Here is a 12,196-nt window from a genome sequence, read left to right on the forward strand (position 1 = left end):
TTAATTAAGTGATTTAACCCTTGTGACATAAAAATATTTTTTACCCAGATAGTGTTACCATCATGAACACTTATCACATATACATCATAAATATCATAAGTTAGTGCGTAAAAATATGTAAAAATCAATTCCGAAATATTTTGTGATATAAAACAGTGTATAAATTATGTGTACTTGTAAAATTCATTTTGTCCACAAGATGTCACCGGTGTGTTTCATAAGCTCGTGTTACAGTGCTCAATTAAAATCCACATGATACAGAAGTATCCTAAAAGGAAAAAAGAAACAAAATTGTAACTAATTTGTATTGATAATTCATAAAACATTTCCTTTCACTGTAAAAACCACAGAATAACTAGAAAAACTGTAAAAGAACTATCAAAGCTCTATTTATCCATTCAGATCAATTCTACCAATGCTTGGCCTCTGCCCAGTGCTTAGCCACCGGTTGTTGGGCTATGTTTCCGGTCATCTTTATTTTTATTTTTGACCCTCTCAGGGTCTAACGCTGCCCTAATACTCGCTCGATGCATGCCTATCCTTTCCTTTAGCTGCCTCACCGTCTTGCCTCAATAAAGTAAGGGTACCACACATAATGGATCGGATGGACTGAGTTGTTCTTTTAAATTTCTCGAACGGGAGTAACTAAATTTAGGTCTCTTATTCACTTTGTCACGAAACTGTTCATCCGTACAATTTACATCCCAATATTTCAGGATTATCTGCTTCACCTGTGTGCTTTTTGTATTGTATTGACTTACATAATAAATATCATTCTTGTGTGTATCTGTGTTCTCTTGGCACTCTCTTGCGTCAGTAAAGCATTTCGATCTAGGTCCATGGCCCAATTTTTGGCTGTCATTACCAATTGTTTTGTTTTTTGGCTGTCATTACCAATTTATGCAAAATAAACTCTAAAAGAGATAATATAAATTCAATGGGTGGACCCACATATTTGCTAGATTCCTCACAGCGCACAGGCCAGCATGATGTGGTATACACGTGTACAGGCTCTGCACATCCAGTGTCACCAACATTAGATCAGTTAACGGAACATAAATACTCTGGATTACTTTCAAAAAGTCATTAGTGTCCTGTAGGTAGCTACCAATCATCTTCACACAAGGCTGCAGCAGATGCTCAATATTTTCATTCAAAGAACCCTTGGATGATATTATGGGTCTACCTGGTGGTTTTAGAATATCTTTATATACTTTCGGCAATGTATAAATTACTGGTATCACCTGGTATAATGGAATCAAATATTCAAACATGTTTGCGGTTACCCACCCCTGCATTTTTGCTGCGCTTAACATTGCATATAATTCATTTTTAAACTTGTCTGTGAGGTTAACCAGTAGTTTACCATAATTTTCCACAACTCCGATAGTTGGTTGCGACATTAATTCATTACAGTAGTATGTATAGTCCATCACAACTACCCCTCCCCCTTTGTCCACATTTCGTATTATTATGTCCTTGTCCTTTAGATGCATGCCTATAGAACAGATACAAATACATCCAAAAGGTGGTGATGTAGGAAAAATGCTCCTGAAAAGGGAAGCCTTTTGGATTTATGAACTTAATTGCGTCTCAACAAAAGGCATGAATGGACAGATCAATATGGGTTGTTTTTTTAATTAAAAATCTGCAAGTCGTTTTCGTAGAATTGATCAGAATGGATAAATAGAGCTTTGATAGTTCTTTTACAGTTTTTCTAGTTTTCTGTGGTTTTAACAGTGAAAGGAAATGTTTTATGAATTATTGATACAAATTAGTTAGCTTATGAAACACACCGGTGACATCTTGTGGAAAAAATGAATTATACATGTACACATAATTTATACACTTTTATATCACTAAATGTTTTGGAATTGTTTTTTTACACATGTTTTTACGCACTAACTTATGATATTTATGATGTATATGTGATGAGTGTTCATGATGGTAACACTATCTGGGTAAAAAATATTTTTATGTCACTCAGTTCCTATTCACGTAAATGCCAGTCATTTTTTTTCAACCAGATGTTATGTGATAAGGACAAAACAGGGACAATCAATAAATGAGTGCCTGGTTTTTAAGAACTTCATAGAAGAGGTGGGGTTGGTGGATTTGGCCACATTTGGTGGGAGGAAGTCAGTACACCTATAGATGCAGTCCCAGAGGTAGTAGGATTGACTTAATTCTTGTTAAAAAAAATCAGACTTTTTCCAATTTTAACGAGGTGGTGGTCGAATTTTCAGTCTATTTGGGTTTATCCTTTCACTATGGTGCAGTGGGAAGCTAAGGCTCTAGTAAGGGGCTTTCGAGACTAGTAAAAGAGTTGCTGGGATAGGATGATTAGAAGACAGGTTTTAGGGACTTTCTGTTGCAGATTGGTGGGATGCAGCTAAGGATACGTTATGGACCTTTTTCAGAATTGCCTCTTTTAAGAAAGGGAGGGCTAAAGAGAAATAGAGCTGGTCTCTAAGAATGAAACTTGAAATCTGTATTTCGGATTGGGAGGCGGGAGAAAAAGTTAACCGGCTTAAGTACTTGTTGAGGCAGTGTCAGTACAACCGGCTTAAAGGAGAAGGAAAGGCTAAAATTAAGTAAGCTTTATCAGAGAGGCATATATAAATACACCAGTAAACCCTCAAAGTAATGCTGCTCTAAATCCTCTGTCAAAAAAAACACAGTATTTCTTTCCTTCTTTTGTGTACGCATGGGCTTCTGTATCAGGCTTCCTGTTTTCAGTTTAAACCTCCAAAGCAAGGCTTGAGCATGCTCAGTGAAGGGTTAACATGCCAACGTGCCAACCCTTGTAGGCCTCTGTACTTGTTTTTCTGTACGACCCTGTACTGTCTCTTCTTAGACAACCTTGGATAAGTATCATCATGTACTATAAACAATATTATCAGCTCGACTCAGCCAAAATATCTTAGCTAATATGCATGCACACATTTGTCTGTTATTTCTCTCTTTCCCATCCTGAATGCTGAACCTATTACAGACATATACTATGCTAATAACTATGCTGATACCTCACTATATTGGGACGTCTTTACTTATAACCTATATAAGCCTCTGTTTGACCTTCAATAAACTGAACTTGTTTGCAACACACAAACGTATTGTGTCGTTCTTGCAAGTTCCCTGATCAGTGCGCCTGGAAGGAACGATATCAGATGGTCTGCCAGTACACAGGAATAAATTTGCTCCTCTCCCCCTCCCTCCTCTCCTCCCTGCTGTAATCTGAGGTCAGGCAGGAAGTGATGTCACACCAAGGTAATATGGCAGCTGCTATCCTAAACAAACCGAGAGAGCTTCTAGAGCTGTTTACTCAGGTATGTTAAATCATTCTGCAGAATAAATATAGTCTTATAGCTTGCACTATTGTGGCTAATCTATTGGCAATAAACTGCTTCGGTAGCTTTCCTTCTCCTTTAAGTCCCTGGTTCTGGAGAGGGACTATGGAACTTCATGTTCCCCGGACCCTTACCAGAACTGTAAGAAGACAGTTAAGAGGAAGCGGGTTGGGGGCCTTTACAACCTTTAGGGTGAATTGGAAGTTTCTAGGGAGGGTATCCTGGAGGTTGTGGGGTCCTACTACAATGACCTTTACAAAAAGAAAGGGGCTTTGGATAAGGGTAAGATTCAAGCTTTCCTGGAGGCAACCCCAGTTTCAAACACTGACAATTTGGACTTTTCCCCTTTGGTGTCCGAGATAACAGAGGAGCAAGTACTGCAAGCAATTGAAAAACAGCAGAAAAGGAGGGCCCCTGGTCCAGATGGTTTCACTGCAGAGTTTTACAGCACATTTAAAGGTATCCTGTAATCGGAAAACATGTTTTTTTCAGAATGAATCAGTTAATAGTGCTACTCGAGCAGAATTCTGCACTGAAATCCATTTCTCAAAAGAGCAAACAGATTTTTTTTATATTCAATTTTGAAATCTGACATGGGGCTAGATATTTTGTCAATTTCCCAGCTGCCCCTGGTCATGTGACTTGTGCCTGCACTTTAGGAGAGAAATGCTTTCTGGCAGGCTGCTGTTTTTCCTTCTCAATGTAACTGAATGTGTCTCAGTGAGACATAGGTTTTTACTATTGAGTGTTGTTCTTAGATCTACCAGGCAGCTGTTATCTTGTCTTAGGGAGCTGTTATCTGGTTACCTTCCCATTGTTCATTTGTTTGGCTGTGGGGGGGGGGGAGGAAGGGGGGTGATATCACTCCTACTTGCAGTACAGCAGTAAAGAGTGATTGAAGTTTATCAGAGAACAAGTCACATGACTTGGGGCATCTGGGAAATTGACAATATGTCTAGCCCCATGTCAGATTTCAAAATTGAATATAAAAAAACCTGTTTGCTCTTTTGAGAAATCAGTGCAGAATTCTGCTGAAGCAGCACTATAAACTGATTCGTTTTGAAATTTTTTTTTTTTCCCATGACAGTATCCCTTTAAGGAGGAGTTGGTTCCAGTTCTTACTAAAGTCTTTAATGACTGTCTGGCAAAGTGGTGCCTTCCTACAGCTATGCAGTCCTCCTCTCTGGTTCTGATTTCAAAGGGGAAGGATTCGAGGCAAATTGAGAATTGGTGGCAGATTTCCCTTCTCAATTGTGATAGGAAGATTCTGGCTAGGATTCTCTCACAAAAGTTGGGTGAGGTGACTGGGTCTCTTCTTTCTAATTCTCAGTTTTGGTCACTGGAGGGAAGGGACAGTTTTGGTGCTGTTCTTTCTCTCAGGGAAGCACTGGAGAGGTGCAAGGCTTGGCAGTGGCAAATACTTTCTCTATTTAGACCAAGTGAATATTGATAAAGTCATTCACGAGTATCTATGGGCTGCTTTGCAAAGATACTGCATTCCGGATGAATTCATTATATGGCTTAGAATTTTGTACAGCAGGACAAAGAGCTTCCCATTGATTAAGGGTTTGGAAAGGTGAGGACTTTTTGGTGAGAGCTGGCGGGATGCAGGGATGTCCTCTGAGTCCAATTCTGTATGTTTTCTCATTAGATCCATTCTTGAGGAGACTGTAAGATTGTCAGATTGTGGGCTTGGGGGTGTTTTGTTTCCATTGGGTCAATCCTTTAAGTCCATAGCCTACGCAAACAATGTCATGCTGGTAATATCAAAACCTGAGGAGGAGGGAAAGGTTTTGGAGTGCATCGGAAGTTACTCTGAGGCCTCAGGGTCGGAAGCTTTTTGGACTCTAGAGGGCGAACCAAGCACTAAGCTTGAGAAATTCCCAATGGCCCCAGGTTTAGTTAGAATTCTGGGGATTAAATTTGGTAAGGGAGACCTTAATAAGGCAAATTGGGAAGACAAACTGAATGCTGGTCTAGCAAATGTTCAGCGGTGGAAATCATGGAAGCTGACCTATAGAGAAAGGATTGACATTATTAGGACTTTCCTGATTCCTCTTTTTCTCTTTGTTTCTTATGTCTTTTTTGCCAGAATCTCTCTATACCCGGATCCAGAGCCTGTTCTTGCTTTGGGGGAGTGGGCTCAGCCCGGTTAAAAGGGGGATTACTTTCCTGCAGAAGAAAAGGGGAGGGTTGGACATGCCATGTCCCGTGGTTTTCTTCTGCACCATCTTTCTGAAGTTTTACTTTGGAGGGCTAGTGCAGGGGAAAGAGTCTCTGTGGGAAATCAGCTTTAGAGACTGGGCATCACCTTTTATTAGAGATTGGCTACTCAGCAGCAGGGTGAAAGAGGTCTGGATAAGAGGAGGCTGCACCCCATCTTATCTGCGGCAATCAGTTAAAATCTTTAAGAAATGTAATATTTGTGCAAGAGACATATGGTCCCTTCACAGAAAAATCATTTATTGGAAGGTGCTGGATCTACATTTTATTTCACCTATTTGTGTCAAAGACTGCCCAGAGAAAATACTAAAGGAAAGTATTCGCTTCCTCACAAGTAAAAGATTACCCAGAAAGTTCTGGGACATTTCTTAGCTGTCCTTGCAAGGCAAACTATTTGTGAGAGGTAATCTCAGATACAGAGCCGGACTGGGCGTAAAAAGCAGCCCAGGCAAAAAAAATCAAAGCAGCCCACATGTAAACACACAATGCTCAGCCACACTTATATATATTGGGTTAAAACGTATATATTGGTGCCCATCTCGTCGGTCTGCTCATCTTCCATGTTTGCAGATAAAAATGATCCTCAAATAACTGTGATATACTGCCATAGATGCTATAATTCATCAGCGCAGTTGCCTATATAAATCAATTGGCTTGAGGTGGGCAATATCAAGCTGACCCAATCGTGCACCTTAGGGCCCAACGACCAGATCATAATGCAGGCAAAAGGGGCGGTCGGATAGCGGAACTGCATCAACGAATAGATGCAGTCTGCAATCTGACTTGATTTTTAAGCCTGCCTGATCAACATCTGGCCGAATTTCACCAGATATTGTTCAGGGAAGCCCGTAGGAGGGCCCACACATGGGCCAATAAGCTGCCGACTCGGTCGGCAGCTTTTATCGGCCCATGTATTGCTAGCTTTAGCGAGAATGCTATTAAAATCAAGCTATTAAAATCCACGTGGAAAGGTTCCCTCTCCCATTCCAAGGCATATGCACAGTCCCTACCGCCATGCAGATATTCAGCTGAACAGTGGCGTAACTACTTGCTGACGGGCCCTGGTACAGGCTGGGCACCCGGGCCCCCCTGTCGGGCCCTCTCCCCTATGAATCGCAATCACCCCCATACCCCTGGTAATTACTCCACTGAGAGGGGATAGGCAGAACTGAATTTAAAGCTCAACAAGTTTTCAGGATCAACCAGATTGCTGAAATTGCAAAACTGGAGAGCTGCTGAATAAAAAGCTAAATAACTCAAAAACCACAAATAACAAAAAATAAAACCTATTGCAAATGGAATGACTTTCTCCCATAGACTCCATTTTATCCGAATAATCAAAATTTTTAATAATAAAACAGTAACTTGTACTTGATCCCAACGAAGATATAATTCATCCTTATTGGAAGCTAAACCAGCCAATTGGGTTTATATAATGTTTACATGATTTTCTAGTGGACTTAAGGTATGAAGATCCAAAGTACAGAAAGATCTGTTATCCGGAAAACCCCAGGTACTGAGCATTGTGGATAACAGGTCCAATACCTGTATTGGGTGTGGCAGGTGCAATAGTAAAAATGTAAATAAAGTAAGATCAAATGTTTGTTTTAATGTCAATAAGCATACAGGTAGATAGGATATGTGGGTTAAATGTAAAGAACCTGTAGGGCAAATAAAGTGACAGCAGGGATGTGTGTGTGCTTATGAGCGAACAGACTACCTTCCAGAAAAGACAAAGAGTGTCCTATAGTTGCTGGAGCTGAGAGAGAATTGTGGGTATTTTAGCACGAGACACACAGTGCATTAGTGCATCTTTACACTTACAGTGCATTATTAAAGGGCCGTATGGTTATTAAAGCAGCAAGGGCATGAAAGTGATTATGAAGGTGCATACAGCTCTGTGCCACCCTCAGCTGTGCCCATGCTGAATGAATACTGACACCCCAAGATTTACACATTACTATTTGAATATACATCAGATTAGATTACACACTATTACATTCTCTGCCTTGCTGAACTTCCTTACATTGTCCTCAATAGCTGTGTGCTGCAACTAAATCTACATTGCAATTTACTGTGCTAGGAAATAATTTACTGCTATAAAGAATAAAAATACTCTGACAGGTCAGATAATCTCCTACAGAAGGCAATTTGAGGGCATTGTGAACCCATGCATAGATAATAACCATCTTTAACTAGTGCAGACGTGTGTTTGTGCCCTACCGATCACAGGAAGGAGCTGTCACATGTTTGCGTCTCTCACACACACACACCCTCCCCTCTCTACCTCTCTCACTGGAGCTTCTTATTCCACAGAAAGAGGACGGGAGCTCTCGCATGTAACTTTAGCTCATTAGCTGACGCTTCCCAACCCATGTGGGCGTGGTGCATTCGTTTGCCATTTCCCTGACGGCCAATCATAGGAGGAGGGAGGAGTAAAGGCTGCTCGGTATGTTTGTGAAGGGAGAAGCCCAGTGTACTCTCTACTCCTGCTCAGCAGCCCACGAGAACAATAATCACGGCCCAGACGAGACTGCAGTTTAACTTCATAAAACAGAAGAGGCCCATTTTAACAGTAAATGCCCTTCTGGCAATTGCCCGTATTGACAGATTCCCAGTCCGGGCCTGCTCAGATATCTCAGTATTGTTGATAGAGAGTGCCCATGGGGGTGTGAGGTAGAGAAGACACAGCAGCACTTTCTCATAGAATGCCCAACATCATCCTCTTTAAGGGAAAGTGTGGCGAGGTGTTTGGATCTGACTGTGTTAAAAAGTCTTGAGTAATATGGGATGGTATTCATTTTTCTTTCAGTTGAAATTCAATGTTTGATATTTGATTTGAATTGCAACTACATGTGTTGTGATTTGATTTATCATTGTATTCTTTGAATATTTTAAATAAAATTCCCTAACACAAGATAATAGCTCCCTGGTAGATGTAAGAACAGCACTCAATAGTAAAAATCCAGGTTCCACTGTGACACATTCAGTTACATTGAGTAGAAGAACCAACAGCCTGCCAGAAAGCAGTTCCACCCTAAAGTGCTGTCCCTTTTCTGAAAGCACATGACCAGGCAGATTAACTTGAGATAGCTGCCTACACACCAATATTACAGCAAAAAATGCACTTGGTCGTTCAGGAATTAAATTATATATGCTAGAGTGAATTATTTGCAGTGTAAAAAGTTGAATTTAGAATTAAAAACTAGATCATAAACATCATGACAGAATCCCTTTAAGGTATAAAAATCCAAATTACAGAGAGATCTATTATCCAGAAAACCCTGGGTCCTGAGCATTGTGGATAATAGGTCCCATACCTGTAATATAATATGATAGTAGATGAGATTAAAAACAAATTGCATTCAACCATCAATACAAAATGTGTGTCTAAGTGAAAGTTGCCTGACTGATCTTATCCCGAGGAAGGTGAAAATACATTAAAGGCATGTATGCTGCAGTCTAAGTTGTGATACAAATTAAGGCAAATTAAGGCAGCAATCCAGTAAGAAGGAATGGCGTATTTATTTGGTAAGCAGCTAATTTTGCAAGTATAAAGAATATCTCTGGCACACAAGACATGCGTTCAGCAGGGCAAGCCCTTACAATTTTATTTAATGCATGATGCCCCTTTGTCGAGCATGCTGAAAAAAGGGGAGTGTCACAAAACATTGCACCATGCATTAAATAAAATTGCAAGGGCTTCTCATGCTGAACGCATGTCTTGTGTGCCAGAGATATTCTTTATATGTTTGACTGGAGGTTTCCGATTCTCCTATTATTGAGCAAAACCAAGAGGAGAGATCTGGGAAATTAGGGTGTGCAGTTATTTTCAATTACTTTGGAGCTAAGGTTACAAGGCCTTTAACCCTTTAAGGAAACTGTCACCAATATCCAATCACAATGGTTCCATTGAGCTATACAGGTAGGTGTTGGCTGAAATGTGTAAAAATGTAATTTGGTCACAATGGTCCAAATAACGGCTGCATCACACCTTCACAGTTTCAGCCAACACCTACCTGAATAGTTCAATGAAACTACAATTGATCATTATGTAAATTGCACATACCAGACAAGCAGATGGAGGATTAACAGACCTGATCCCTAGAACAAACAACCATTCCGGGTAAAGATCAGTCACACCTAGTAACTATGCTTGACACACCAATAAGTTCATAAACTTTCCTATGCAAAATCTTTTTGATGACATCACTGGAGTCACCAGGTAGGTTTTTTTTCTTTCTAAAGACACTAGTCAGCAGCATCCCTCTGCCCATTCCCCCAGACAAGCTCAAATTGTTACATTGGTAGGACAGAGGATTTTTAATGCTTTTTCTTTTAATTTTCCTTTTAATATTTTAGGCAAACAGGTTATGGGAGGCTTAGCCTCTTCAAGCCTTAATGAAAGTCCACCTATGAATGCCACCCCCAGCGATTATCTTTTCTGCACCAGAGAGGGGTGCATTGCTAATTCAGAGAGCCCAGTCGTGCTCTCTTGCATTAGAAAAGCCAAATTTCCGGTTTAAAAACTGTAAATTTAGAGTACCAGTATGTGAACATGTAGTAACCATCAGGCTGCCTATCATTCATTTATCCTTTGTCCTTAATCCACACTGCAAATAAAAATTATTGGCAATATACATGACAATGTTTCACTTTCTTATCTTAGCACATGTGAGTCTTGAAGTATTGTGCATGTACAATGAAGCTCCTGTTCTTCTGTGTTCAGCAATGACGGGTTACATGACACTCCCAAACATCATCTCTTACCTTTACTTCACCTCCCTTTGTATTTTTGCCACCAACAGAGATGATCTTTGCAAGTGTGGTCAGGAAGATTGTGAGCCAAGGAAGCATACTACCTGAGTTGGTCATTGCATTCCTAGAGACTGATCCATGTTTTGGCTTGGTTATACTAGCATACTTGATGAAGTGTCAAATAAAAAACAGTATAATCAGAGGCCCACAAGCAGCCCACGCTGACACCAAGTTAACCCAGAATGAGAACAGGTAACCAGCAGAGTGGAGAGAGGCTAGTGAGGTCTGAAGCAAAGTATCAGGAATTAGACAAGCAGAGGTCAGACAGGCCAGACATCAGAGCAGCTGATCGGAGTCATTTATCAGGAACAAGGCTATTAATACATAGTGGGAAGTATCCAGGAATTCAGCTGGAACACCACTTGATAACCTGGTACAAAATCACTGTCTAGCCTAATGCACAACATCACAACACATGCACATCATGACATGCTCATTGCTGTGTTGCAACACACAGTGTGTACGCAAGGGAGCAGAGGAGCAAGACACTATGTTATTATCTTAAATAGCCACTAAGTTATACTGAGATAAAAAGTCTGTTATTCTTAAAACCTCCCAAATCATTCTCAATTAAGAATACCACCAAAACAGTCTAGTTTATAAATAGCATTTATGTAATTTTTACCCAAGTGCATAAACTTATATGTATATACTGTTTCAACACTGAACTTCACAAAGTTCTGTACAGGCACTGTATTAAAGTAAGAGGGAAAATGGTCACTATCTCTAAGAGCAAATGAGAAAGCTATGTAAATAAGGTAATTTAGATGTAGTGAGGTTAGATTAAGTAAGGACCAGGGTAATCACCACATTCGGACACACGGATAATCCTCATACTCAAACACCAAACTGCAGATTAGCAATGCAGCAATCAAACAGATTGCCCTTCTCCTCATGACATATATTTTTTATACCTTAATCAAAACATAATTAGCAATTGTTGATTTTGTATCACACTCAAAATCATTTTCATAGACTAGTTAATCACATATGTATTTGATGGTTATCCTTTATTGTTTTTTGATACACAATGTCATCTGTTCAGGAGCAGATGTCCAGACACTTGTCCAGTTAAGCAACTTCTCTTTTCTAATATATGCTTAAATGTCTAATCTATTAAAATCTCCCTAGGTGATTTCCAAATGCCTTTGCGAACAGTTTCCATTCCAATTTTCCAATCTACTTTTTATTTACCAGTGGGGATTTTGGGCAGTGAAGATACCACACAACTGATTAATGAGTTGTTCTGGAGAAATGTATTCAAGTTTGCTTTGCACGGGAACACATACAGAACTGGTTTGCTCAGTAAATTTAGCCATCTCGATAGAATTCCTCTTTGCTGGAGTTATAGTCACATATTGGGCTGCAGCAATGGGACTGGTTTTGCAGGAGTTGAACAACAACCAAATAATTTGCAGGAGTTGAACAACAACCAAATAATTAAGCCAATTTATATTACCATAGCTAACACCTGTATGGCGAGTTGTATAATACTACCCCAAAATGCACCAAACCAGGCATTAAGAGACCATTCAGCCAAAAGATTTTGCAGTTTAGTGACTGGATGTGTTGTATATGACCTTCTTCTACTTCAGTGATATAGGTGCAACATTCCTGGCCAATTAGTTCTGTTTTGCAAAACGACCTTTCGTATTTGGGTTTACTCCTCGTTTAACTCTTGCATTGCGTCTTTGGTTTCATTAACAATAGCGTCAAATATAGGCTCTCATAGACTTAACAACTCTTGCAACTACATAATTGGGAAAAAGAATAGAAAATAAATGTTCAGTTTCAGTTATATGCCA

This window comes from Xenopus laevis, chromosome 7L (genome assembly GCF_017654675.1).
Source record: "Xenopus laevis strain J_2021 chromosome 7L, Xenopus_laevis_v10.1, whole genome shotgun sequence".
In the NCBI taxonomy this organism is placed as follows: Eukaryota; Metazoa; Chordata; class Amphibia; order Anura; family Pipidae; genus Xenopus; species Xenopus laevis.